The 27,004-nt window shown below is 31.2% G+C and overlaps 1 protein-coding gene across 7 annotated transcripts in view; it reads left to right on the top strand.

Moving 5' to 3' along the window:
• Positions 1-27,004, top strand: part of LOC140447590 (methyltransferase-like protein 22) — a 540,943-nt gene that overhangs the window by 171,855 nt on the left and 342,084 nt on the right. For all 7 annotated transcript variants that reach the window (XM_072540330.1, XM_072540329.1, XM_072540324.1 and 4 more), the window contains exon 2: positions 6,688-6,725. The gene's annotated coding sequence lies outside the window, so the exon portion shown is untranslated. The remainder of the gene's footprint in view (positions 1-6,687; positions 6,726-27,004) is intronic.

The following is a 27,004-nucleotide window of genomic DNA, read 5'->3' as shown; positions in this document are numbered from 1 at the left end:
CAAAGGTTCTTCACAGGTCGCCGAGGGGATTCCAGAACAACGGATATTTTATATAAATAGAGGACCTTTTCATTTTAAAGTTAGTCTGAAAATATAACCGTATCGAATTTTGAAATGTAACGCGCGTATTGTCGGGATAAATAAATTGTAATAAATAGTGTAACTAAATTATATAATTATAGTGTGAAATAAAGTAGTATAATATTGTACAAATAAAAACTTTAATAAACTAAGTGTTAGAATATTTTATAATAAATAAAGTTAACAAATTAGACTAATAAACTCAGTTCAATAAATATACATTTAAATCTAAATAAAACAAAAATGCTTAAATTTAAAATTGAATATGCCCTATTTAGTTAATTTTTTACAATATTTTTCGAGCGTTATTATGTAGGAAGGTACTTTATTCCGTTTTTTTATATCTTGAGATTATGTTACCACTAACTAAAAACAACTTGACTAAACTTGAATTGACTAATAAACTAAGCAGAAACGGAAACTAAATATTCAGGTATAAATACGTTGGCTAACTAAAATTAACTAGAGAATTGACAAAACTAAGCAGAAACTAAACTAAATATTGAGCTATAAACGCCTTTGCAAACTAAAAACAACTAGATAATTGAACAAATGTCAACTTTTTTAACAAATAACCAAACTGCAGACGTTAGAATTTTTATTAATTATACACCATAATAGAATTTTGGTATTTATTTAATTTATTCGTCAAAATAATCTTAAATCATCAAAAATTGTAGCTTCGCATTTAATTAATAAATATTCTAACGTTCGCCTCTGGTTAATTGTCTAAAAAGTTTACGTTGACGTAAAAACAATTGGAGAATTGAAAAACGTCAACTTTTTGACACGTAACCAGAGGCGAATGTCTTAATATTTATTAATTAATGCGAAACTACAATTTTAGTATTTATTTAATTTATTTAAGGTGTTTGAGACACCTCAATACTTTTGCTTCCCTTCTCTTAATTACAAATATGTCTATCAAACGAACAATAAATGTACCAATAAATCGGAAAATTAGCGTGTACTAAAAATGAAGTCACAGCGCACGCTAAATAATGACGTCACTGGCTTGATGACGTTTCGTTCGCGTGTATCTAACCAAAGAATATAGACTAGCTCTTTGATTTGCGTACAAGTTAGTGTGTACCCAGACACAGCGACATAATAATTAAATTTAACAAACAACATCCAATATACAGTACGTGCCTCCTGGTAGCAGAATATGGGGAATAATGCGTTGGCTGACAGGTTAGTCCTTACAGTAGCGGACATGGCCTGTACAGAAAAACGTAAGCGAGTGCGATATAATACTGTATTTTAGTTGCATAGGTAATGTTTTTGCCAAATTGTGCTGGGCATAATGCTAATAGAAAACGCCATGCATCAAATGCTCGAAAAGCTTTTCAGATCATAATACTGAATAAACTTTCCTCAACGTAAAAAAATTATACTGAAATAATAGCTTCTCCCGAGGCAACATGCTGAAAATATCGAAAAGAATCACAACAAATTAAATGGTTGATCTCTCTCTTTGGTTCCATTTCTCCATGTGGAGTATTGGGCGCTTGTGCGTTTCTTGGCCAAAAGTGTAATACTGCTGACTGGCCGGGTCAGCGCATCGTTTTTCTTGTTTATTCTCTGGATAAACTGTGCAGTGGTTTCTTCGATTTTCTTCTATTTCTTGCTCTGTTTTTGACTTCATCCCATCTTAGTCCAATTTTTTCGTTTTCTCTCCTAGTTCTTTTCCAGCTGTTGTCTGATCTTCCTCTCTTTCTGTTCCCTTTTGGTTGGTATTCAAGTGCTTGTCTCGCTATGTTTTTTTGATATTACCTAAAAGTATGGCCAATCAAGTTTTATTGGTTATTCTGTTGCGCCAGTATATTTTCTGGATTTTTCTTAAAAATTTGTTTACCAAAGTTTGTAGTTTAGCTGTAGTTTTGTCCTATTTCCATGTTTCTACTTCGTAAAGTAGTATACTTTTGATGCAGCTATTAAATATTTTAATTTTTGTTGTTTTCATTTCATTTCATTTCATGTTGTCTTTATTATTCTCGTGTGTATATCCTTTTACACCCCCTCTTTCTTTCCATAATCGATCACAAATATGTGAACTTGTCTAATTCTTCTACTTCCTTACCGATAATCATTATTTTTTTATTTGGATGGTTATTATTTTTTAAGAGTTAGGTGCCAATTTGTCAATTTTTGTTGGTATATGATTCCAGTGATCAGTTAGCAAGCAGATGTTATCCGTAAATTCAATATCTTGACCATGTTTGAATAAAATCCATCTGATGGTTACTTTTTATCAGTTACTGTTTTTATTATGTCATCTATCATAATAAGGAATAGGGTAGGGGATAATACGCATTGACTCCACTTTCTATAGCTATTTTTTCTTCTACTTCAACTGAGTGTTTCAGTTCGGCTTTGTATCCTTCATAAAAAAGTTTGATAAAGTTAATGATTTTTAGTGGTATCCCATATATAGTCTTAGGATTTTCTACATCTGCACCCCATTTACACGGTCGAAGACTTTTTTAAAGTCGATAAAACTCACATACATATGTTTGTTAAATAGATCATATTTTAATTTAAAAAAAGTGGAAAACTACAATTCAAGATGTCAGGTCATGTCGGGGTGCAAATGCAGATTCTGATCACTTCCTGGTAATAGAAAATACGGAATTGAAAATAATTAAAGACACAAAGCAATACTCAAACAGAAAAAGTGGAATGTAGCCAAACTAGAGTCAGCTATTATTTAGAAGTATTATTCTAAAGAGTTGGAAGCAAATTTAAGAGTCTCAAACCGTAACAATAAAGAAGAAACGTGTAAAGAAATAAAAGGTCACATTTCCATAGCAGAAGAAAAACTGAACTCTTTAGGTCAGCTGTAAACAAGGTCAGGATAGCCTTGATGATTTCCAATCTCTGATAGGAGTGGCACAAGAAGAAGAAGAAGAAGAAAAAGTATAAAGGATATAAAGAAATAAAAAGGAGACAAGAGTACGATAAAGACTGCGAAACAGCACCAGGGAAAAAAACTAGCACGAAAGAAATGGCTGAAGACAGGTAGAGCAGAAGACTTGGAAGAGTATAGGAGAAGAAAGAAAGACTTAGACAAATGTTGTACAAATGGAAAAAAGAGATGGATTGATGAACTTATAGAAGATTTATAAATAAATAGCAATAATGATGTAAAGCTATATAAATATATAAAATTCAAAAACAAGAAAACACCAACAGTTAAGATTGATGTAAGGGAGAAATATGGGAGAAACATTACGAAGAGTTATTTAAGGCTAAAGAAAGCACTCCCGAATGCACAGAAGAAACACACCTTAATGATAAAATCGAAATCGAAAATCCGTCATGAGGAATGAGGATGCACAGAAGAAACACACCTTAATGATAAAATCGAAATCGAAAATCCGTCATGAGGATTTTTTAAATGTGATAAGAAATCTAAAGCAAAAGAAAGTAACAGGCCCAGACGAAATCCCAAACGAGCTAATAAAACCAGGTGGAGAAGAATTGCAACGAACAATATGCGACCTAATAATAAGGATTTGGGAATAAGAAAGAATGCCCGAAGAATGGAAAACAGGGTGGATATTTCCTATTTTAAAGAAAGGGGACATTACACAATGTAACAACTATAGAGGAATAACATTGTTAAACAACTGCTACAAAATATTGACATCATTAATCAGACAAATACTCTCAAAATATATTGAAACTAAAATAAGAAAATACCAGCAGGGGTTTAGAGAGGGAATGTCAAAAATAGACGCAATACACATAATCACACAGTCAATTGAGAAGTGTTACGAACATGATATCGACTTACACCTTTTCATAGATTTCAAGCAAGCATTTGACAGTCTAATAAGACCCGACCTAATAGAAGACACGAAAAATTTAGATATCCCAATGAAACTCATAAAGCTTACGAAAATGACAATGGAGGGATCGACGGCAGCAATAATAACAGATGACGGCATTAAGGAACAATAATAGCTACTGAAATGAAAGGTACAATTATAACATCAACGTCGCAACTTGTGGTGTACGCTGACGACATAGCACTGATTAGTAGAAACCTAAACATTTTAAAGGAAGAGTTTGCGAAGGTATGCAAGGAAGCATCTAAGAGGGGTTTGGCAATAAATCAAAATAAAACAAAATTCCTAACATGCTCAACAAAAGTACAGTTAATGTGACAAGTTTAAATATTGGGGAATATAAGTTTGAAAAAATAGTCTAAATATCTTTCCCCTGTAATAAGTCCCCGTTCATGTTCCTAATGAAAGAAGCATAGTAATCAATGAAAGAATTCTGACAGGAAACAGAACTTACTGGAAATACAACAACTTCCTCAAAGATAAGAAGGTAACTCAGAATACTAAACTAAAAAATTTACAGAGCAGCTATTAGACCAGTAATTACATATGGTGCTGTAGTAATGTGCCCGACACAGAAAGATGAAGAAATATTGAGGATCTTAGAGACAAAAATCATTCGGAGAATAGTAGGCCCAATAAACTTAGGTAATAATGAATTTAGAAAACTAATGAACCAAGAAGTGAGAGAACTTTTGAAAGGAGAAGACATCTTCAGATTTATTAAGGTACAGAGACTTAGACCGATGGGACATCTATAAAGGAAAAATCCAGAAGTAGTTATCAAGAAAATTACTAAATGGAGAACCAGATAATTGCGGACCTTAGTAAGATGGGAGTTAGAGATTGGAAAACCATAAGCAAAAAAAGGAAAGAATGAAGAAATATTGTAGAAGACGCCAAGTCACATAATAAATTGTAAAACCAAAATGTCAATGTGGACTGATTCCCAGCGACAAATCGGAAGAGCCCTAAATGGATGGCAAACACTTCGCTAGGAGTGTAGATGCCATGATGATCTGATATCTTTATTCCATTTAGTTGCGTGTTTCAAGAATATTCTAAGGGTGCAAATATGGTTAATGGTGGTCGTTTGGCACGAAAGCCTGCTTGTTTACTTCTCAGTTTCTTATCTAGTTGCGGCTTCGATCTTTCCAATATCATTTTGGTCAAAACTTTAGATGTGGCGGTTAGTAGTGTTCTTCTTCTTCTTAGTCATTATCCTGATGCAGGTATCGTGATATCATGAAGTTATTAGCTGATTTTTACAATGTTCCTCCACGTCTTTCTATCTTCTGCCATTCTAGCACATTCTGGCAATGGAGCACCAATAGTAGCAACAATATGGTCCATACATCGTGGGGGACATGTAGCTTGACTTCTTTTGCCTTCTACCTTTCCCTGGATGGTAACTTTTTCAAGACCATTTATTATATATTTTTCAATAGAATATTATTTGTAGTGTGATATTTATGTTTAGTTAGTTCAGTATACATTGATTTGTTCTTCAGGCCACCCGTGGTATTCTCAGCATTCGTCTCCAGAAGTAGATGTCAAATACATCTATAGTTTTCTTATCTTTCTCCATATGGGTCCAACATTCCAATGCATAAGTGAAAACTGGAAAAACTACAGTTCTTACTAGTCTCATTTTGTATTGATAGTTATTTACTGGCTTTTCTAAATTTTTGTTAATTTTGGCATAGCGCTTTTTGCGATTGCTGACCAAAGCTTTATTTATTCAGTACAGCCCTTGTTAGTTATTAAAAAGCCCAGATATACAATTCTACAACAGCAGTATTTTCTATCATGCTTAGTATTGTTGTTGCACGCCAATTATTGCATCTAATTCTGCCTCCGTTTTTGTGTATTTTTAATATCAATTCCTCCTTTGGTAATTCTTCATTAGCCTATATCTTGTTCTAAAGTTTATGTAGCATTTCTATTGATTACTCGGTATTTGCTTTCATTAGGCCAATGGGTATATTATCAGTTCATGCGGCTTTGCCATGTATATTTCTTCGAAGTATTCCTTCCTAGGGATTATAAAAAATATTATACATCGATATATTTAATATATTATGGATATATTCTTGCGTAATTATAACATAAAAAATAATAAATAAAAGGATGAGGATTTCTTTACAATTTAAAAGTAAATATTGGAAGTATTTCCGGATGTTTTTAAAACTTTGGATTTTCCCATTTTTTAGTTTTATTAAATGCAAAACAATATTCACACTCTGCCGAATACCTAATAAATGGATAAAGACTGGATGTGAAACTCAATATTTATTTATTATAATCGCACATCATACGACATAATTTAAAGTGAAGATTGATCTCGACAGCTACTGATGAGACATCAATAGATTATTTCCTTTTTTAAATAGGTTGTTTCTATGGTAATAGCAATATAATAAATATGTAAGATTTAAAAATTATATTAATACGTACCAATATGATATGTTAATAATTTAATTTAATTTAATTACATTTAATCTTAAATATCGACATATGTGCCGATATATCGAAAGTTTAACGATGAAATTTAAACAATTTTCAAATATATCGATATTATTGATATGTCGTTGCCATCCCTATCATTCCATCTTTGTATTATTTCTATTATTTACTCTTCGTATTTAACACATATTGCTGTGTTAATATTAATTTAACATTTACTTATATTAATGTTATTATATAATGAGGTTAATATCTTCTTTTTATTAATGTATTTTTTATTTATTTTCAGATTATCCATCTATATAATCTAACACTGTGACATAGTAGGTACGTATATATTTTTTATTGTTATTATTTTTAAAACTATTTATTTTTTGTATGTCTATGTTATTTACTATATTTAATGGAATTAATCCACAATCCACATTATTAGGATTTCAAATCCTTGAAAAAATAAAAAGAAAATGTTGGGACAAAAATCAAATCACCGACCGACAAAATCACACTCTGTACACAGTAATATGAAGTTTAATATGAAGTTTTGTAAAATATAAACCAGGTATATATATATATATATATATATATATATATATATATATATATATATATATTGAGATAATTGGTGTTTAAAGAAAATAATTTATAAATTATATACTAGATAATATTAGATATAAAAAGTATTTGGTTATTTTAATAAGTTATATACTAGAGAATTTTATAAAAATATATTTATGTGAGGGCATTTTTAAGAAATTAGCATATAATAATTGTAAAAAGTTGTATTTTAGTAATTATAATGTGGTAGATATATTTAAGTGAGCCATGTGACTAGGCAACCAACTATACATTTGAGTGACAGACAGATATACATACTCTTTAAAGTGACAGATAGAAATTCATAATTAGGAATATAAAGTGGGGTTATAATAATAAGGTTAGTTTAAAATGTTTAATTTATATATAGTTACTGATTTAAGTGTATATTCTGATCTGAAAAGCCTAAATGTCAACAAAATTATCAATAGAAAAGTAAGGAATTCTCTAGATCACCGGAGATGGCCTTGTTTGCGAAATGGTTTGTTCCAGACAATTCAGACATGTATTTAATAGAACAAATGGAACATGATTTCTTGCTAGATGATTCTGGAACATGAAAAAAGATATAAATACCCGATGATTTGGATTCAAGATGTCCATTCAGTTAGTCAATCAGTTATGAGTTACAGTTACTATGAAGTCAAGTTTAGTATGAAAGTTAATTAGAGTTAGCATGAAATAGAAGTCAGATCAATTATAGTCAGACAGAAGGTCCAATTGTTCAATATAGTGACTTAAATGAAGATTAAGAAACAGTATAAAGAAAATATTATTGAAGATTAAAAATTATGTAATGTATAAATGGTGATTGGATAATGCAAGAAGTATTAATTGAAAATTAAAATTAAATAATATATTTGGTGATTGGATATTGGTATATAGAAAAGAAGAATAAATATTAATGCTGTTTGCTGGTTTGCTTGGTGGTTTATAAATGCTGGTGAAGAAAAATATCTTAAATTGGTGGAAGCTGATAATTGGAAAAAGTAATTTCACAAAAACAAGGATAACCGAAGCTGCGAAGAAAACATTGAGTGGTGATTATAATCTATACAGTGGAAAACAGTTCATTTAGGCATTCAGTGACAGAAAGGTACAAAAATTTGTTAATATAATTTAGTTAGTGTCATAACAATTTCAATTTTGAAGATAGTTTGTTTAAATTTTACATTGTCTATAGAATTTAATTAGTTTCATAAGAATTTCAATTTAAAAATAGTTTATTTTAAATTTACATTGGGTAGGTTAGATATATATGTGTGTTTGATAATAGATATAATAAAGATAATTTAAAAAAGTACTTCAAAACTAATTCTTTGAGAACCGCGATAAAAACCCTATATTATTAAAAAATACTCATTGCTCATCATTCACAAACAATACATCATAACAATTTGGCGCCCAACGTGGGGCTCTGTATTTAAAAGAATTAGTTTGGGAAGTTAAGTGCTCTCTTATAATTAAATTAATTATCATTAGAAAGAAAAAATTATAGATTTTAATTTTAATTATATTTGAACAAGTAAAGTCTCAAAATGTCTCAAGGAAAGAAAGGTACAAGAAGCAAAAAGAATGAAGAAGATGTTGAAGTAGAAACACAACCTGTAGAAGAGGAGATTTTAGTTCAAGCTCCACAAGATACTGCAGAAATGAATCCAGAAAGAAAGAAAAATGTCAATATGGCAGCTTTGATGTCATTAATGATGCAGATGAACAAGAAAATGGAAGAGAATACAAAAAAATGGAAGAGAATTCAAAAGAAATCAAAGAAGACATAAAAAAATTGGAAGAGAATTCAAAAGAAGTCAAAGAAGACATAAAAAAATTGGAAGAGAATTCAAAAGAAGTCAAAGAAGACATGAAAAAAATGGAACAGAAGTTAGAAGAGAATTATAGAAAATTAGAAAAGAAAATAGAAGATAATAATAATAAAATTGTAAAACAAATAGAAAAACAAATGGATAAAAAACTTGAAACTGCAGAGAAAAAAGCAGCAAATGAAATAAAAAATATACGGAATGACTAAAAGAAAAGGATAGAAAATGAGAGGACAAAGGATAGAAAAACATATGGATAAAAAACTTGAAACTGCAGAGAAAAAAGCAGCAAATGAAATAAAAAATATACGGAATGACTAAAAGAAAAGGATAGAAAATGAGAGGACAGAAGTAAAGAGGATTATTCAAGATAATAAGATAGATATAGAACAGAAAATAGAGTTGCAGAACTGTAACTTAGAAGTAAAAATTAACGAAGACAGGAGAAACACAGAAGAAAAATTAGACGATATACAACAAAATATCCAAATAAATAGTAATCAAATAAGAAATGTGGAACAGAGAATAGATGATATTTCACAAATGAGAGACATAGGAAGACCTTACTTAAATTTAACAAATAAGACTGGGATTAAATTCACTGGTAATATAAAAAATTTGCATCCTAGAGTATACATAAACAGTTTAAAACATAAATTAAGATTAGTGAATAATATTAATGATATTAAAGATTATATTAGAATGACATTAAATGACAATGCAGCAACTTGGTTTGCTAGTATTGAAAATGATTTAGATAATTTTCAAACATTTGAAAATAAATTTTTAAATTATTATTGGGGTGAATTAGAGCAAGCAAAGTTTAGAGAAATTCTATATTTTGGAAAGTATAATCACAATTTAAAATCAAATATGGTAGATTATGCATTGAAACTGATAACGGTTGCAAAATATTTGGAACCACCACTTAGAGAGGAAGAAACAGTCTTAAATGTATCTAGACATTTTGATGCTGATGTTGTGCAAACAGTAACTGTACAAAATATTCAAACAATAGATAGTTTTATTAATTTTATTCAAAGAATACAAAGAGGCAATATGACAAGTAATAATAACAACAGAAAAAACAATAATAACTTTCAATATAATAAAAATGATAATCAACAATATAGACAATCATATAACACTAATACTAGGTATGGTCATATTTTACAAAATTTTAATAATAATAACAATAATCAAAATAGACAGAATCTTAATAACGATACTAGTTATAATAGACAAAATTTTAATAACAATACTAATTATAATAGACAAGATTTTAACAATAGAAGAAATACAGAGCGACCTAACTATAACAGACAGGTAAATTGTGTACGAAGGAATAGAAGCTGCGAAGACAGGGAACGAAATCGTACAAGGCAAGAAAATGTGAGTAGAAGTCATAGTAGGGAAAGACATAGGACATCAGATCCAAGTGGTCAGATACAATCTGACAATTCTAAAAATCAAAATTTTGTTCAGTAAACTTTCTGAATAACAAGTTAGGCCATTGCTATTATGAAAAACCTTCTGAATTTATTTCTTTAGATGAAGATAAAATTATTGAATCTATTAATTTAATTTATATAAATGCTTTGGCCAAAAATAAAATGGTTAAAATTATGATAGATACTGGTTCAAAAAGTACTTTAGTCTCGGAGAATTTTATTTTTAATACATTAAAACTATCAGATATAATAAAGATTCCAAAAATTAAAATTGTTGGTGCAAATAATAAGAAGTTGGATGAAATTGATAAACTAGCCAATTTTAAAATTAATATTCTTAATAAAGAAATTAATATGCAAGGATTTATTGTCAAGGATTTATGTGTTGATATATTAATGGGAAATGATGAATTGGAAAAGAAGAAAGTAAAGATAGATTTTGAAGAAAAAATGGTAACTTTGGAAGGGCAAATAATTAAATTTATGCAGAAAGATGAGGTGGAAGAAGGAATAAGAGTTGATAGGATATTATTAAAAGAAAATAATGATGTTTATGAAGAAGAAATGTATTTTGATGATAGGGAAATGTCCCAAAAGAATGTAAAGAATAATTATTTTAGTGAATATTTAAGGAATGGAAATTTTAAGCAGATGGATGCCTACGAGGTGGAGTGCGTAAAATTGGAAGCAAGGAATAATGAGTACATAATGAAGAATAATTTTATTTGTAAAGAAGAAGATGTGATAAAAGTTAATTGCCCTGAAGAATATAAATCAAAAGTCGTTTCCATATTGCAGCAACACAAGGGACTTGTCAATAAAGAAAATAGAATTGCACAAAATTATATCCATAGTATAAAAGTTAAAGAAGAAAAAGATTTTAAAACAAAATCATACCCAATACCATATAAATACAGAGAAGAAGTAAACAGAACGATTAATAATATGTTAGAAGATGGAATCGTTGAGAAGGCAGATACACGTTTTATAAACCCTATAGTAGTAGTACGTAAAAGATCAGGTGAAATCAGGTTATGTTTGGATGCAAGGAATATTAACAAGATTACTGAAAAGCAATTTGAAGCACCAATGAGTATATATGGAATACTAGGAAGAATTACAGGAATGTCATTTTTCACTAAAATCGATTTACAGCATAGTTTCTGGTTAATACCTCTAGAAAGAAAAAGTAGACAGTATACAGGATTTTAGATAGATGGAGTAGTATATCAATTCAAAGTAGTACCATTTGGACTTCAATCATCTTGCAGTGCTCTATGTAGATGTCTTCATGATATTTTAGATAAATATGAACATTTTGTAATTCACTACATTGATGATATATTAATTTTTTCTAAAACTGCTGAAGATCATGAGAAACACCTAAAAATTATAATCAACAGATTAGACAAAGTTGGACTAAAAATAAATCAAGAAAAATGTACATTTTTTCAAAAAGAAGTAATATATCTAGGTTATAAACTTAACACTAAGGGAATCGAAATGGATCCAGAACGGACACAAGTCGTTCAGGAATATAAAACACCACACAATTTAAGAACTTTAAGAGGATTTATTGGAATAATTATTTATTATAAAAGGATGATACCAGATCTAAGTATAAAAGAAATTCCATTACTTGAACTACTGAAAAAAGGTGTAAAATGGAGATGGGATCAGAGAAGAGAACTAGCATTCCAAGAAATCAAAAACATTTTTCTGTCAAATTTAAAAATATATCACCCAGACTACACTAAGCCATTCATATTAAGAACAGATGCATCGATAGAGAGATTTTCAGGGGTATTATTACAGATACATGATGGGGTCGAATACCCAATACAGTTCATTTCAAGAATTACAAAGCCACATGAAAAGGGTTACTCAGTTTCAGAACTAGAACTAGCAAGTATCATACACTGTGTCACAAAATTAAGATTTTATTTGTTGGGTAATGAATTTACTATAGAAACAGATCACCAATCTTTAACATCTATATTAAATAACAAATATGGAAACAGTAGAATACATCGGTGGAGTCTAATACTTAGTGAATACTGCTTTAAAATCAAATACATTTCTGGAAAATCTAACATAGTGGCAGATGTTTTATCAAGGTTAGAAAATACATCACAAAAAGGGCAACGAACAATAAAAATTGGATTAAATCAGTTAGTAGAAAGCACTGGATTATATTCCAAAGAAGAAATTATAAGAGATCAGATCAATTTGAGTGAAAAACAAAAAGACCTTAGGAAAGATGGGGTATATTATAAAATAATAAATGGCATAGAAGTATATGTAATAAGTAGAACTTTGGCGAGGAAAATATTGAAAAATTTACATAACAATTATATGCGCATATTGGTTCAAGAAAGCTATGGATGCTATTTAGGAACAATTATTTTGCAAAGAATGACATAAGTATAGCAAAAGAAATTACTACCCAATGCCCAATATGTCAAATAAACAAAGAAAAGAATTTCAAAAACCAGAACACATATAGATCTAATGTTGTATATGAAAAACTACATACAGTTTCCATGGATTTCATCTCAAATTTAGTTCCAAGTCCAACAGGAAAAAAGCATATACTAGTGATAGTGGATTTATATACAAAATTTATTAAACTAAATCCCTGCTCCAGAACAAATGTTAAAACATTGAAATTATATATTAATCAATTTTTCGAAGAAATAGGATCATTTAGAAATTGCATAATAGATAATGCTACATATTTTAACAACCAAAAATTTCGGGCATTTGGTGAGAAAAAGGGAATCAACATTCATTTTACAAGTATCAGACATCCTCAGGCAAATCCTGCAGAAAGATATATTAAAGAAGTTATAAAATATTTAAGAATAGTGTGCCAGAATCAACATGAAACGTGGCAGCAACATATACCACAAGTAGAATATTTTCTAAATAATACACATAATTTAAATACAGAGGAAGTACCAGAATATTTAATGTTTGGCCATATAGGAAACAGAAAATGGATTAGTGAATATAATCAGGATATGTTAGAACAAGTAATGCAGAAAGTGAATAACCGAATTAGGAGGAAAGCTGAAAAATATATCAGAAGACAAAATCGAAAAATAAAAAAACCAATCACATTTCAAAAAGGAGATAAAGTGTTAATTCGTTCACTTAGAAAAAGTAATGTTTCGGCAAGGTCACACTTGCCATTGTCAAGTCAGATTAGTTCTGCTTCATCTAAAAACCAAAACAATATATATATATATATATATATATATATATATATATATATATATATATATATACATATATACATATATACGTTATTATGATTTGCTCAAATGCTTGAGAGAGGTATCACCTACACCTCATCATCAAGATTGCCGAAAGCCGAAAAAGGCGGCCCAGGCCGAAGAAGACCATCCTGGCTCCAAGATCTCTGAAAGTGCTACCAAGATCCGCTAATCTGTTTTGCCGTAAACAAAGTTATTATTGCCAATATAAAAGCCATTGTTCGGTAATGGGAGATATATATATATATATATATATATATATATATATATATATATATATATATATATATATATCACACCTTTCAATTTTGTTATCTCAGGTTTTACTCGTGCTTCAATATCTATACTTTACAGCTGATGGGTTAGGTCCAAAGAATAACGAAATAAAACAACATAACATGATATGAAGATAATGTAATAAAATAAATAAAATAAATAATGATTAAAATACCTTCAAAAATTATTAGCATACAATGTTTATCAAACAATATTCGTTCTACGTACGTGAACCTTCAATAATGCATGGATAATATAATACAATTACAATCTAAAATCCAGCTTATTATTCTACATAAACAAATCAAATAATATTCAGTGTCCTTCCTAATGCAATTTTGATATATCGATTGTACCAAGAAAAATTTGTATGAATTATCCAATTCTCTCCACAGCTCCGTGTCCCCTCTCAGAACAAATTTGATCTCCTTCGACTATCGACAACTTATTCACACGTTACTAAATGATATAATACATATGATATAATATTATTTGACCCAAAATTCTCAAATTGAATATCTTATGAATGTTTCTCCCGTTGAAACGCTTTCTCTGCCTTGAGTTGTCCAATTCCTCGTTCTATGCAAAATTAACTATCAGTTCTCAGCAGCTTCCTATGTAATTTGCAATATTACACAAGATATTGGAATTTAGTGTCTTCAATGCTCTCCTTCGAATGCACGTACCTTTCCAATGATGCCAGCCTCTTTTCCTCTCGCCAAACTTAATTTCTCGTTCCGAAATAAACAGCGATACGTAGAATACAAGTAGGAAAAGTTTACTTACAAATTTGTACCAGATCAGCTATCGTCGGACACACTTACTTCACCAACTCACAACTTATTCTTTATCACTTACTACCCTTGGAGACCAACTCGAAAACTAACCATTCACTTTAAGAAACTGGAACTAACTAACCTCTCATCTCCTCTATCCATCCATCCATCCTCTCATTATACACACCCACATCCACTTTCCAAATTCTCGGCCAATCAGAAATTTCCATACCACTCCCACATAAAATCAGAAATACCTACAAACTTTCCTAATTCATATTATTTCTACAAGGACACTTAATTTCTACTGGGTATTTACATATTCCGAACAACCATTTATTTATTAACTATTTTTATTGTCTTATTCATGGCGCAAACCCGGATTACTGAACACTTTATGGCTTTATTTATGACTAAGATTACCTTTGGTTAATTCCAGGCAGCTCGGAGTATTTTTTATTTTCTATAATCTCTGAAATATTGATTTCATCGTACATTTAATATTTTCACTCTTCAATTTTGAATACCACAACAATATATATATATATATATATATATATATATATATATATATATATATATATATATATATATATATATATATATATATATATATATATATATATATTGTTATGATTGTTTATTTCGACTTTAATCTTAGTTTATTGAGCCAATAAAAAAATATAACTTATTTGTTATCAAAAGTACAATAAACTCCTTATTTTACCTGTGTTCGATGGATTCAAAAGATTTTCTAGTTGTCTTTTATCGGGAGAGAAGAAAGGATAAGAATACAAATATATTATATTACAAAGATTTACGTTTCTTTATTTTATATGACGAATAAAACAATTATTAAATTCTGTCGTTATCTTATCAATCAGCATACAAGAAAATAAATCAAATTTTTATAATAATAAAATTATAAAGCTACATACATTTATATTACGTGAAAACCAATTTTACTTAAAATTTTCTTTACTTGAAAAAAGAAACAACAAAACTTTAAACTTTTGATTAGCCTAACAAAACCTCAGTTCTTAAATTTGAATGCAAATGACCATGATGTCAAACCGATCCTTCACAGATATAAAATTCAATTGTACAAACACTTACAGCTTATTTTCTTCTTGAGTTGTATGTTGGAACATACCCAGAAAAGTCCAGTCTCCTCAACGATGTGATCTCTCCTCTTTGGCACCTCGGCTCCTTCTTAACGTCTCTGCAAACCTCCTGCAGACTACACAAAAAACACCTGATTCACTTCTCCAAACTCAGCTACTTATTTATGACACCAGGACCTCCTTTTGTCAACTTGATGCCGTAAGAATACTTTCACATATACTTTATAAAATGCCCACGGTAGATACAAGGACCTCTTTTAATCTACTTGTTATCTCCTTCTGCAAACTATTCACTTCTTTTCGTTACGCCGGTATCCAAACTCACGAACCACACCCTATCTTGAGACAAACGACTGTTTCCTTTGAATGACCAAAATATCACTCCTTTCTCCGGTCTCATGATCGGCTCACAAAATTCCCATTTAAAAACGACCGTCCAATCAAAAGCTCAAATTGTGCTTACCATGATTTTGGAAAAGCCTAATTTCGGTTTCAGAGAAAAACTAAATAGCTTACTTTAAAATTGGTTTTGTCAATACACCATTTATACATATTTCAAAAGATTAGAATATGGTCATTTAATACTCGACTATACAAACAATGAAAAGATTAACTTACAGGTAAAATGTCTTCTAATTCTAAACAAAGGTTTTTTGATAATTTAGTTTGAAACGGAAAAAGGTCGTTTGCCAAACAAATTTCTATTCTCATCTACACTAAATCTTATCTTAAATTACTATATACATTTTTGTTTTTAATGATATCTTAAAATTTTATTCCGATGGATCTTTTTATTTATTTTTTTCTTTGGTTGGGAAAGAAAAAGTATGACAAATCCCCGCCTTTGCATATGATAAAAATTACTGAATTATGCAGGGATTTTTCTCTATGCAAAAACAATACCAGTATTTTATTCATAATATTTGTAAACATCGTTGATATTATAAATTCCCCTAATCTTGTCTGATTCTATGTGCTTCAACTCATAACTATTTATCCCATTCTCATTGTTTACTATGTACGGACCCTCAAAAACAGGCATTAACTTTCCGCACACGTTGCTAGGTATGTTGGACACGCGCAATGCTCTCACCATAACCTTCACCTTTTTTGAAAGTAATTGGTCTTCTTTTCCTATTTTGGTCTTGCCTCTGGATATATTTTTCGTTTGCTCTCCGCAATCTTTTCTGCACATTTTTTATTATCTGTGTGTATTCCTTTTGTTCTCTATCTTCCCATGGTCTTAGTGGCATTATACCCTTCATTATATATTCTGGGGTCTCTTTCGTTACGGTGCTCGGGATGGTATTTAGATACGTTTCTACTTCGGCGACTTTCCTATCCCATCGTCGATGTTGACCCTCTGTTGTAATCCGTAGAAACTTCGTCACTTCCTGTATAAACCGTTCCGAAGGATTACTCTGTGGATGTCTGATGCTAACAAAATTTGTCTCTATTCCCCGTTCTCGAAGTTGTCCCTTGAAACGATCATTTCTAAAATATGTTGCATTGTCTAGAAGAATCCTTCTTGGTGTTCCTACGGTGGCTATAAAATTGTCGATTTTTCTCATTATTTCTTCCCCTTTCGTGGTACGGCAACTGTATAATTTTACATATTTGGAAAACACATCTACCATGACTAAAACATGTTTATTCCTCTTCGTCGTCATAATTAGATCGCTTAACATATCTATTGCTACAATATCTAATTTGTTCCGGGATATAATATTTTTTGTAACGTTTTCATTTTTGAAATTTCTAATTTTATATTTTTGACAGATCTGGCACTTTTGTGTAATTTCTTTTGCGATGCGGTAATCTTGTCGGCAAATATAATTTTCTCGAAAAACCAGCCAGACTTTTCTGCTACCGATATGTCCATTGTCTTCGTGTAAACTTTTTACAATCCTCTCTGCCAATGTTTGTGTCACCAAATATAGTTCCCTTCCGTCTATTCTCTTGAAATATATGTCGTTTTCTATTTCCGCTCTTCTTTTTTCTCTTTCCTCCAATTCTCCTTGGTCTCTTCTTATTTCATTTAATGAGAATACACCTTCTTCTTGTGTCAAGATATTTAGTCCCACATGTAACGTAATTGCTTCCTTTTTTCCTGTGTCTTCATCCCGTGTTAGCGCGTCGGCTATGATATTGTCTTTTCCTTTGATATACCGGAATTCAAAATCGTACTCCTGTAGTAATAGAATGCCTCTATGTATCCGATTATTCACCAATCGGTTCTTCATGATGTGAACCAAAGCGGCATGATCCGTCTCGATTGTGAATTTAGCTCCCAATAAGTAATATCTTAATTTGTTTACACAAAATAGTACACTGGCAAATTCCAATTCTGTCACACTATATTTTCTTTCGTGAGTTTTGGCCACCCGAGATATAAAACATATTGGCACTTCTTGGTCGTTTTGTATCTGTCACAAAACTCCTGCAAACTTTTGTATTGACGCATCAGTTCGGAGTATGAATGGTAGATTATAATTGGGGTGGTATATTTTTGTTCCTTTTGCAAATTCTTGTTTTAATATTTGAAAAGCCTTCTCCTGTTCTTCTTTCCAATTCCATTTTATCCCTTTCTTCAGCAATTTTATTAGAGGAATTTCCTTTTGGCTTAAATCGGGAATTAGTTTTTTAAAATAATTGATCGTGCCAAGAAAACCTCTCAATGTTTTCAAATTCGTTGGTCTTGGATATTCATCAATGAGCTTGACTCGGTCTTCGGCTAAGCTAACTGTTGTAGTGTCCAATTGAAAACCTAGATAAATTACTTCCTTTTGGAAAAATTGACATTTTTCGATGTTTAATTTTAATCCCGCTCTGTCCAATTCTTCCAGAATTATCTTTATATGTTTCATATGGCTCTGTATATCTCGTGAAAAAATCAACAAATCATCGATGTAATGGACTATGAAATCTTCGTATCGATTTAAAATAGAATGTAGAGCCCGTACCAATGCTGCACAAGCGCTTTGTAAACCAAAAGGCACTACCTTGAACCTGTATACAATACCATCAATTGAGAACGCGGTATAGTTTCTACATTTTTCAGCTAAAGGTATCAGCCCAAAACTATGCTTTAAATCAATTTTAGAGAATATGTGTGATCCTGTAATTCTTCCAAATATGGCCTCGATGTTTAGAGGTCATTTATATTGTGATACCGTGTGCTGGTTGATATTTCTGGCATCTAAACATAGTCTTAATTCTCCACTGCTTTTTTTTACTATAACAATTGGATTAATATACGGTGAATCACATCGTTCAATTATTTGATCTTCCAACATTTTATTAATTTCTTCTTTCACCTGTTGTCGATATTTATATGGGATCGGATAGGTCTTCGATCGAAAGTTTCCCAAGTTTTTTACCTCAAAAGAATGTTCGTACCTTTTTGCCACTCTTTTCATCATTTATTAAAGTTTCGATATTTATATGGGATCGGATAGGTCTTCGATCGAAAGTTTCCCAAGTTTTTTACCTCAAAAGAATGTTCGTACTTTTTTGCCACTCTTTTCATTATTTAATAAAGTTTCGTGTTCTTTTAACATCAGACGCACCTCATTTTCTTTTTCTTCTCCACATATCAATTTTCTTTCTTTTTCCTCAGATTCTTGACACATATTTAACGCCAATTTTTCCTCCTCTTTTTCATTAATCTCTTCCTTAAATACCACTGTTTCAATCATATCCTTTTCATTTTCCTTTGTTGACACGATTTCTTCTTCTTCTTCGGGGCTCATCCCTTCTTTTGAGGAATCTCCGGTATTGACTTCCTTTATCCTTTTCTTAAGTTTTCTTCCTTTTCTTCTTTGTCCTTGCTTCGTTGCCAAATTCATTTCCACTGTTTGTTCTTTTTCCGAATTATCAATTTTCTTTTTCCCATGTTCATTTTCCTGTTCTCCTTCTTTTTCTTCTGTTAGTTTCATCGTATTACTTTTGAAATCTATGACTACATGTTTTTCTGTCAGTTCGTCCACTCCTACAATCATGTCATGCGACATGTTTGGCATTATTACACATTGTAGTGCATACATTTTCTCATCCAATCGTACCCTCACTCGTATTCCTTCATTTATCGTTGCCAATGTCCGTTTATTTGCACCCACCAAATTTACCCTTGGTATTTTGTAAATTAAATTTGTCAAACTCACTTCTTCTATTAATTTTCTGTTTACCAATGTTATTTCTGAACCGGTGTCTATCAAAATTTTGATTGGTCTATTTTTTATGAAACCATCTACAAATTTTAAATTAACTCCTCTTCTTTCCTCATTATTTCCTGCTAATTTAATGAATTCCTTCGGGTGACAAAAAATTCCTGCCTGGTTTTTTGGTTTTAGTGGGTGCTTTCGTGAAAAACCGTCTGTTGTTCTTCCGTATTTCTTCTTTCATCGCTGTGTCTTTCATTCTCATTTCCTCTATTTGTGTATGATTTACCTCTCTTCTGTTTTCTTTTGGTCTGTCATATCCGTTCCGGTTTCCACGATATTCCTGTTCATTTCGTCAATTGTAATTTCTGTTTTCGGGATATGCGCGTGTGTTATTTCTGTTGTGATTTTCTCGATATCTGTCCTCATTCCATAGCCGATTTCTGAAATCATCATTTCCTCTTCTGTTTTCCCTATTTTCGTTTTCCCTTCTGGGAATAAATTCTCGTCTAGTGTAATCCCTCCTAAAATTTTGTCCTCTCTCTCTGTATTCCTGAGTTTCTCGGTGTCTGTAATTTTCTTGTGACCTTCTTGCTCTTTTTTCCTGTATCCGTGATGCCCTTATTTGTAGGAATTGGCATAAACTATCGATGTCTTTGTAGTTTTGTAGATTGATTTGATCTTCAGTTGTGTCATCAAAGTGTCTTGCAATCAACTCTACTAATTGCTCGGATGAATAATTGTATTGCAGATGTTTTGCGTTATTGTACATTTGCAATGCGTATGTTTTTTCTGATATACCCATCCTCTCATGGTATTTCCCATTTTGCAATTCCTTGTTTATCTGTAATTGCTCTGTCTTTCCCCAGAAAAAATTCAGAAATTTATTTTCAAATTCTTGCCAATTTTCAAATTCGTCCACTTTGCTGTCGAACCATAGACACGCCTCATCTTTGAAATGATTTCTGATCATTTCCTTAGCTGTCTCAAAGTTTCCCATGTATTGTATCTTCTTCTTTAGATTATTCATGAACGGTACGGGGTGCAGTTTTCTTACCTCCCCGCCAAACTGTAATTTCGCTTCGCTTGTTCCATGGATAATAACTTCTTTTCTCTCTACTCCTCTTAGTTCAATTTCTGTCATTTGTTTTTCATTTTGCTTTAATCTCCTTTCTACTTCTTTCCTGTCTTCTTGTAGCGCCATTTCAAATTTTTCTTCTAACTCTTCTAATTCCTTTTTCTGACAATTTCGTATCTCCTTCATTGTCCGATCCTTCATCAATCATTGTTTCCTCTTCTATCTTATCCTCTTTCCTTTCCTGCGTTTTGCTTTGACTCCTTGTGGTCGACATGTTCGTTAGAATATTTATCCCCGCCAAATATGAAGCTTTGAAATTTGTGCAATAATATCCCCGCCAAATATGAAATTCGAGTAATGTTGCAAAGACGAAAACTTTTCCTCTTATCCCAAGTGCAATAAATTCAAATAAATGCAATAAAATTTTAAAACTTTTGTCAGTTGTAAAAATCAATCAAATATCATAAATTATTTCATGTAAAAATTTGTACCTAGAGAAATTTGAAATGTAATGTCATAAAAGCAAATATTATAAACTTTAACCATCGGCAAATAAATTTTCAATCAATCTGCTTTCTTTCTCTATCCGTTTAAATTTTAACTAGAAATACTTTCTACGCCTTACACGTTGGGGGCATTTGTTATGATTGTTTATTTCGACTTTAATCTTAGTTTATTGAGCCAATAAAAAAATATAACTTATTTGTTATCAAAAGTACAATAAACTCCTTATTTTACCTGTGTTCGATGGATTCAAAAGATTTTCTAGTTGTCTTTTATCGGGCAGGAGAAGAAAGGATAAGAATACAAATATATTATATTACAAAGATTTACGTTTCTTTATTTTATATGACGAATAAAACAATTATTAAATTCTGTCGTTATCTTATCAATCAGCATACAAGAAAATAAATCAAATTTTTATAATAATAAGATTATAAAGCTACATACATTTATATTACGTGAAAACCAATTTTACTTAAAATTTTCTTTACTTGAAAAAAGAAACAACAAAACTTTAAACTTTTGATTAGCCTAACAAAACCTCAGTTCTTAAATTTGAATGCTAATGACCATGATGTCAAACCGATCCTTCACAGATATAAAATTCAATTGTACAAACACTTACAGCTTATTTTCTTCTTGAGTTGTATGTTGGAACATACCCAGAAAAGTCCAGTCTCCTCAACGATGTGATCTCTCCTCTTTGGCACCTCGGCTCCTTCTTAACGTCTCTGCAAACCTCCTGCAGACTACACAAAAAACACCTGATTCACTTCTCCAAACTCAGCTACTTATTTATGACACCAGGACCTCCTTTTGTCAACTTGATGCCGTAAGAATACTTTCACATATACTTTATAAAATGCCCACGGTAGATACAAGGACCTCTTTTAATCTACTTGTTATCTCCTTCTGCAAACTATTCACTTCTTTTCGTTACGCCGGTATCCAAACTCACGAACCACACCCTATCTTGAGACAAACGACTGTTTCCTTTGAATGACCAAAATATCACTCCTTTCTCCGGTCTCATGATCGGCTCACAAAATTCCCATTTAAAAACGACCGTCCAATCAAAAGCTCAAATTGTGCTTACCATGATTTTGGAAAAGCCTAATTTCGGTTTCAGAGAAAAACTAAATAGCTTACTTTAAAATTGGTTTTGTCAATACACCATTTATACATATTTCAAAAGATTAGAATATGGTCATTTAATACTCGACTATACAAACAATGAAAAGATTAACTTACAGGTAAAATGTCTTCTAATTCTAAACAAAGGTTTTTTGATAATTTAGTTTGAAACGGAAAAAGGTCGTTTGCCAAACAAATTTCTATTCTTATCTACACTAAATCTTATCTTAAATTACTATATACATTTTTGTTTTTAATGATATCTTAAAATTTTATTCCAATGGATCTTTTTATTTATTTTTTTCTTTGGTTGGGAAAGAAAAAGTATGACAATATATATATAAACTAATAATAGTAGTAAGCAAGGATACGGGGAGCTGGCACCGGTATTATTCAACCGGACTCTCGAATAAAGGCAGCTGAACATAGGAATTATTGTTGATCATACCTTCATTCTTCGTTATTAGGTAATCTTGTTTCGCTAATACTCATAATGTTAATGTTTATTCTTTTTATTTCAAAAAGTAAACTTTTATTCCATGTTATTATTTTATACATTATCTTTACTGTGTCAAGCTGTCAAGATTTGGTGATTTAAAACCTTCTTCTTCTTCATGTGCCTTGTCCGTTCCGAACGTTGGCAATCAACATGGCTATTCTGACTTTGTTTACGGCAGATCTGAATAGTTCAGCAGATGATAATCCGAACCATTGCCGCAAGTTTTGGAGCCACGAGTGTTTTCTCCTCCCTGGACCCCTTCTGCTGATTTAAAACCAATCCTAGAAATTAACACGGATTTGGATAGTATAATTGACAGTTATTGTATGAAATTGAAATTCATTTTATTTTTTCTTTTACACTACATACCACAGGCTTCCTTTAGTTTGACGTAATGTACTATATTGCTAAGTAATATTAATTCCTTCTCATTCTCCTTTTATATACGTTTGGTCTTTGATCTGCGGTTACTGAGAAATATATTTTTTTTATTCTGTTTAGTTTCGCAACTCTTAACATTTTTGAAATTCTGTCTTAGCTTAATTTCATCACATGTTGATTACAATTTCTTTTTTGTTCTGTTTGTTTGAAAGAAAAGTCTTTAATCACAATCCTTTAAGTTTATTAAGTACTAATTGATGGTATGTTTCTACGACTGGTTTCGGAGTTTACAATTTGGGCGTGCATGATTTGGACGCTAAATTTAAAATTCGACACTGAAAAATAAAATTACCTGTTTCTGCATACATGATTTGGACGCTGGGTGTAATTGAAATGTAAATGGAAAGTCAGGTAATAAAATTCTAGAGATTAAGCTTGATAAGGTTTATTTGTCACTTTGAAATAAATACGACATACATTTTACGAAATGGAATCGAGCGATACAGTTAGTTTGATACTCATGTATCCTATTTCTAAAGAAAATAATTTTTTTTCTACTCTTTGGATCTTTAAGTCTATTACTTTCACTATTACAGACACTATTAATTTTAATGTAAGTTTCAGTTTTAAAATTTTTTAAAACATCAATAAAATGGAAAATATTTGGATGAGCATGGTAAAAATTATCATTAAAACGCGAGTGGAACGATTCACAAGCATTAGTTGTTAATTGTAAACTCTCACTCATCGCAGCCCACATCTCCGACGGAAATGTTGCGTGGTCGCCAATGTAGTTGTCCAATAAGTAGTTTTGAATGAATAGCCATAAAATCATATATGAAAGATTCTTCGACTTCTGAGGGAGGTAAAAATGGCAGCCCAAAAATATATTTCAGCCATTTAGATATTCCACTGTCTGCCAATTTATATTCCCGAATTAAGCCACAACCACCGATATTACGATACCAAGCTTGCATAAGATGAAAACGGCACCCTTTAATGTGCACATTTGGAAATTCAAAACGCGCAGTATTGTGGATAGCAATTTCAAAATCGGAGAAAATGATTTTTTGATTGAATTTTAGACCAATTACTTCACATTTGCGTTTCAAAACATTAAATAGTTTTATATAGGTTTGTTCCGATTTGTCGGGAAGTAAACAATAACACAATGGTATATAATGTCCATTGATAAATACATGTATGGTAAAAAATTGCTTGAAATATTGAGCACAGTAACTAAATGTACCGTCCATATAAATCGTTTCACTGCCGCACAGAAAACGCATGTTAGTGTTACACGAGTAGATGATAATCGTTAATTATCAACCACAAATATAAAATTCTCGTCTTTAAGTGTTTTGATATTCATAATATTTACCGCAGCAATAGTTTCTTCTTTACTTTTGGGCAGTTTCGGTTGAGCCATTCGCCGTTCACTGTATATTTGATTTCGTATTAAATTAACGTCTTTAACAGACATGTGGCTCAAGCAATCTACATTTTCTTTCAACGCACTATGTATGATTTTGGACGGCCTTTTGGTCAAATTATCTGTAGCCTTCCTTTTGGCACTGCTACGCACAATCTGTCTATTAAGCGTCTTGATATCACACTCGTGATTATGTTCTAGATTACTTCGGATCACTAACTTTTCTGGCCCTTTCGTGAATATCTTCGCTTTACACGACCGTTTTACGCACCTCCAATACGTTTCTCCCGATTTTAGTACTTTATCTTGAGAAAAAGTAAAACTGTTCACTCTGAGCAAAATTTTACCACGATTACTTACTAACGTTGAAATTTCCATGAAACTAATAACTACTAACTAAGTAAATTTCAATGAACATCATTAAACCCTAATTATATCTAATATCTGGTACCTGCGATAATCCTTCCGTCAGCGTCCAAAACAAGGGTACTTTTAAGACCCTCAGGTACTTCAGCGTCGAAAATATGCCTGCCCTACAATTTATACTCCATTATCAGGCCTATAAAACTAATAAAATGATCACAATATAATGGACATTAAGCTATATATGTTGTATTTAGTTTAGCCACCATAAATCTCTCCTCAATCAGCTATCTATTTTTAAAATTGTTAAAAAAACTTCTTCCCCTAGTGCACTCCATTACTGGAGGTTTGCGATCACTACAACACAATGTTCCCTATTCTGCGCTACTCTTAGTAATTGTTGAAAGTTCATGCCCGTCCAAGCTCTGATATTGCGAAGATATGACGTGGCCCTTCTTACTACTCCTCTTCGGCCTCATATCTTCCACTCAATTATTATTCGTAGCAGATTATGTTTTTAGCAGGTCATTTTTTATTATGTGTCCTAGGTACGAGGTTTCACCTATCTTATTCATTGTTAACTCTCTATTTATGGTGTTTAATACTGTTTGATTCGTAATGTGTTGTGTCCATGATATTCTGAGAATTTTGCGATAAGGCCACATTTTAAACGCTTGTAGACGTCTTATGTTATTTCATTTTAATGTCCAGGCTTTAACTCCACACAGAAGGACTTTTCTATTCGAAGGGCTATTCTTGTTTTTATTTCTATATTTGTATCCCCCTTATTATTTAGTGCTACTCCTAAGTATCTGAATTTGTGAACTTGTTCCAATTGAGTGTTATTTAGGTCAATGCGACAGTTTTCAACGGTTTTGCACTATTACTTTATTATTAACTCATTAATGCATTATTAACTCTGTCTAGTATATTTGTAAGTCTCCCATTATTTCTGCTATCAGAACGGTATCGTCTGCATAGCAGCGATTATCTTGTTTCCAAGGTCTTTCTAAAACCAAACTGTCTTTTATGTCTATTTTACATTTTTTATAAATTTTATTCTGTATGATCTTCATGTACTAACACAAGAATTTTTTTAGTAAGTGACTCATTAAGCTAATGAGCCTAAATTCGTCGCATTTGCAGGAGTTAATAAGCCATTCTTTTGGTATTACGCCACTTTATTACTATTATACTTTATTACTATCTATTTCTATTTCGTCTGGTTTACAAGCTTTCCAATTCTTTACACATTGTATCGCATGTTTTACCTTACCTCTATGTCTAGGATTGTGGGTCCTTTCATTTCCCACGTCGATATCTGTTACAATTCAGGTCTGTCATACGCAAAGGATTTCCCGATAAATTCCTACAATACTTGAATTTGTTTGCTTCTTCTATAATTATTCTTACTTGGTTGTCAGCTAGAGTGGGTATATTCTGTTTCTTGTTATTATTGGAAGTTAGTTTGTTTTACTTTTTTGTAGAGGTTGAATGTGTCATGTTTGTTGTCTAGGTTTTCTATTTCATCACACATTTCATTTATTTACTTTTCTTTTGCTTTTTTAATTTTTGAATATATTGTTCTTCGGATTTCTTACTATAGCTGTGGGTTATTTTTGCGTTTTCTTCTCTCTTCCATGAGTTTCAAAATATCATCCGTCATTCATTTTTTTCGTTTCTTACTTTTGGTATTCTTGAGTTCTTCTCTTTGTACCTTAACTATGATATTTTTT

Source organism: Diabrotica undecimpunctata, chromosome 8 (assembly GCF_040954645.1).
Source record: "Diabrotica undecimpunctata isolate CICGRU chromosome 8, icDiaUnde3, whole genome shotgun sequence".
Classification (NCBI taxonomy): Eukaryota; Metazoa; Arthropoda; class Insecta; order Coleoptera; family Chrysomelidae; genus Diabrotica; species Diabrotica undecimpunctata.
The sequence above is the reverse complement of the archived record's forward strand: the minus strand, read 5'-3'. Positions and strand labels throughout refer to the sequence as shown.